The following is a 4,552-nucleotide window of genomic DNA, read 5'->3' on the forward strand; positions in this document are numbered from 1 at the left end:
GTTTTGTTGTTATTTCTTTTTTCCTGAATGCTAATAATAATACATTCGTCCAAAAAGCGACAAAAATTGATTTAAACAAACAATATAAGGAATAAGATAAATAATATAAAAAATAACAACTCATAATAAGTTTGTTACTTTTTAGACTGTAGATGCTAACAAAAGTACAGAAGAACTGGAGAAGCTGTGCTATGAGTAAAAAAATATACCTCAATATTCTCAGCATTTTGAGGGCGCAATTGCTCCCGAAGTCTTGCTCTATGAACTTCTTCTTCTGTTTGTTGTTCCATGATGATTATACCTTTAACTTAAAAAATAATCGGTAATCGTACCTCAATTTATTAAAGAGATGTAGCGAAGAGAAGTTAGAAAACTATTGCTATTCACCCATTGCTTCAAAATTACTTGCTCTGCTCAGTCACAATGTGGTTGAGTTATTGTCTAATTATCTATGATTAAAGAACCACTATAATCAATCGAGAACAAAGAGGGTAGGATACAGATTCAGATAAAATTTTATCAAAATTGCTCTCGTATGCCTTGCATTCTACTTTGGCTAGGTACCCTATCTTTTCTTCTATGCGTACTGTTTATTTTTATGCTGTTGTCAAAGACAACGTAAATAGTGTTGAATTTTGAGGCCAAGGTCGTCTTAGAAATCTGCTTCTTAGTTGACCTGTTCATTTAGTATAGTACTTATTATTTTGTGAATGCATATTAGAAATAGAGAAATGTTGTTAGGAAGCTCAAGGTGTCTTTAGTAATGGGGTTGTTGAACTGTCATTTGCAGCCTCAAGGTAAACCTGTTTTAGAAGATAAGCTTTCGGAAGTCGCTACTCATCTGTTATCAGCATACGATAATGGAAAGCTCACTGTTGCAGTTGAAGAAGGTCACACCGGTTTGCAGAAATGGGTTAAGAGCTTTGGCAAATCAATGAAGCGCAAGGTTGGTTTTTAGTAGATGAACTACCACAGCTTTCTTTTCTCCTTACCACCCTTTCAGAACATGGGTTTGTTTTTGAGCAAAATACTTCAACCTAGGAATATTACTTGTGCAAGAATTGTACTGAATTTTATTGATGGATCTTTTACTGTTCTGTAGGCTTTGTGGGAGGATACCAAATGTGTGTCAAAGTGGGCTATAGTGAATAAGTGCAGGTATATATACCACTAAACTTGGTTATATAGTGAGCATATCTATCTGTGTTTTTTTGTGTGTATGTTTGCTATTAGTAATTCTTTTACAAATTCGAATGTATTTAAAGTTTTGTGAATAATATTTCACATGTAAGTTTGCGAACATTATTTATACACATCAAGTTAGTTAAGGCAAGATTGTTTTTTTCAAAAGAAATAAAATATATTAAATCCAAATATGCAGAACATTGTATGTGACCAAAACAATGTCAATATATATCTTCATTCATGTCTTGATTAGATACTTTATCTACTTTATCTCTGATTGACAGCGTTTTTCTTTTCTATGCCTTGTTAAGATAGTTGAAAAAATAATCACTGCCACTGATCTTCTCTGTTTCTTTTCGAGTCCATTCCTAATACATAAATAAAATTTAAAATTAAAACTAAAAATTAAACTATATAAAAAAAAATTGTTTAAAAAACATGCGACATACCTTTGTTTTCTTGTTCCAAATATAATGATTTAATGTTGTAGTGGTGTATTGACCTGCATTATTTCTTGCCAATTTTAATCATAATTTATAGACTAACTTAATTCTTTATTTGAAATTCTTATACCACACGTCAGCTTACCTCATCTGTCAATCCCTTGTAGTCTTCATAAGAAATAATATATCAGTTAATGTTTCACTAATCATTATTCCAGCATTTATCGATCCGCAATTAGTTGCGTCCACATCTATGGTATCCATTTGGTTTACCTGTAGTATTTTAAATAATCTCAGTAGCTACTGATAGAACAATATAATTCAAACTAAAATTAATACTTATCTAAATGAGATAGATATCAAAATTAGAGATTTCACTTTGATTAGAAGTTTTATTAATTAATACTTATCTAAATTAGATAGATATTAAAATTAGAGGTTATCAATTGGTAAAAGATAGATTTATCAATATTCGAGGCTAAGCAATATCAACACATGAAAGTTTGCTTTCTATTTGAGAATGTTTTTGTGCTTCGTAGTAGTAATTAAGTTCGGGGCAAATATTGTTTGAGCATTGTTTGGTTTATTTTTTGGATTATTTGGTATTGAATATTTATATCATGTTTATATCATAATTTTCCAAGGTTTATGTGTGATAGATAACACATCTTTATTGTCAAAGATGTATGCTACTTCTCATAATGGAGTCTGAGTCTGAGCTGCATTATCTTCATCCTATATAATTGCTTGTTTGTTTATATCACAGCTCAGGAGCAAATTCCGGAGGGATTTGAACAGTGGGTATTTTTTAAAATCCACATGGGATGGTGGTTCTTGCAGACATAATATCCTTGTATTTTCTTGGGTTGGGCTGTTGGAATGGCATTAGGGCGAACCATGTTGAGAATGCTACATGTTTTACCATTTGGCCTTCCAAAAGTTTGTTAAATAAAAAATTGATGTGGCTTATGGTTGTTTGAACGAAATTGGTTGGCTCACGCCACTATAATCATACTGTTTCAGATATTTCTCTTGTAGAGTTTCTTATAGTCTAATGTCTGGGCAAAGGAATAATCATATTTGTGCTCTTAAACCTTGGGAGACTTGATGGCTATTTAGGGCGTGTGTGGAGCCTTTGTTTGGTGCTTGTCGGATCCATGGAAATCTGATTAGAGAAAAAAATGAGTTAGAAAGAAACCCGACTGCAGCTTGATGGAAGCAGAGGATGGGATTATACATGAGTTATTTCTTTGGTGACATTACGCACTCCAAAGTCAAAAGAGATCAAGGAAGCACTGGAGGATCTTTTATAGACATCATTTGGACTATGTAGTACGACTGTTGGAATCCCCATTAGGATTGTAAAGAAACTCATAATCGATTGTGCTCTTGTGGTAATTTGTGGTGATTTAGGAGAGTTTATATAATAGAGTTGCAAAACTGCCCATATAATACTAAAAAAATCTAGACATTTAAGAATGTTCCTGACTGCCTAATTCTTTCGCACTACCAATGGTGTTTATTTTTTTTTAAAGATCATCTGGTATTTGGCATTAGAATACTGAAGGGGGAACTCTCTATCTCATTAATATTTGGACGACACTATCCAGTATTTACATTGTTGAATGTTCAGTGCATCCACTTATTTACAATTACTCACTTCTTTTAGAAGGTCAAGAAAACTTAAACAATGCTATGATACGAATACCTACTCCAAAGGTGACAAATGACTTATAGTTTTTTCGATATCGAACACAATTTAACTTGAAGTAGTCGAATTTGAAAAGCGAGTGTGCCTAGATTATAAATTTAAATTAAAAAATTACGGACTCAATAGTTACAAACTTTCATAAATAAGAAGCGTTAAACCTTGGCCATTAAAAAAATACTATGTGACCAACATAAGAAAGTTTTGGTATTAAAGTACTAATCCTCATGGTTTTCTTTTCTTTATTATGGAACTTTACATGCCCTTCATTCCTTTAATTTTTTCTTCGAGATAATATATTTTAATCTTTGTTGTGTTTATCATCAACTAAACAATCTAGCATAATATTTTTGAGGATATCGAAGTTGATTCGTTTCTCTTCAACTTCTATTCTTTTCTTCATAAGTTCTTTGAAATTGAAGTCTTCAATTTCCATATCACGCTTCATCCTTTATAAACCGTACAAGTGAAAAGTCACTTGAATCTTACGCTTTTGCAATGAGAATATGTTGGGCTTCCATCAATTTCTTTAACTATGACGCCTTCACGTTAAAGAATAAGTCTTTTAGTACCTTTAATGTTTACAGTGCTTTTGAATCGTCCGCTCTCTAATTACGTGGTTGTAGACCGGATCTTGTTGAATGTTAAGTCCCGTTTCTAGAATTTCCTTTAGCATTTTTTTTACATAAGTCGTAATTTTCATCGCCATTATCTGCAATATACATAATAAAATGAAGTCAATAAATAATTGAAAATAATGGAGAAAAGGAAAAAAAAAATAGGTTACTTGGTTTTTCGATATGTGTAGTTCAATTGTTTTTTTTAGGTTAATAGATTATGTTTTACTAAGTGATTGAAATTTCAGTTTTCGTAGGGTTCTAGTTTTGTATGTGTTAAATTTTGATATTTTGGAACAACGAGCTTCTCTTTAAATTAGATTTTTTAAATTATTTTTCTAATTTAAAAATAAAAAATCTAAATCACCTTATTTTAAATTAGATTTTTATTTTTAATTAGGTAAAACTTTGGGTTTAGAAACCCATAAGTATACTATTACTTGTTGGCCTGGGCGAACAACTTAACATTGACCGGTTCCTTTGAAAAATTTGAATAGTCAACTTAACAAATTTGAATTGCTACATGTTTTTTCCCAGCAGACTTCCTTTGAACTAAATCGGGACTCCAAAAAAAAAAAAAAAAACATCAAATCGTCGAG

At 31.4% G+C, this 4,552-nt stretch overlaps 1 long non-coding RNA gene across 1 annotated transcript; it reads left to right on the top strand.

Moving 5' to 3' along the window:
- The first annotated feature begins 809 nt into the window (after positions 1–809).
- LOC147500366 (uncharacterized) lies at positions 810–2,604 on the top strand. The gene is made up of 3 exons (XR_015195709.1): positions 810–946; positions 1,103–1,158; positions 2,395–2,604. It is a non-coding gene; the product is annotated as an uncharacterized LOC147500366 (long non-coding RNA).
- The last annotated feature ends 1,948 nt before the right edge of the window (positions 2,605–4,552 follow it).

The sequence above is a fragment of the Coptis chinensis genome, chromosome 5 (genome assembly GCF_015680905.1).
Source record: "Coptis chinensis isolate HL-2020 chromosome 5, ASM1568090v1, whole genome shotgun sequence".
NCBI classification, from domain to species: Eukaryota; Viridiplantae; Streptophyta; class Magnoliopsida; order Ranunculales; family Ranunculaceae; genus Coptis; species Coptis chinensis.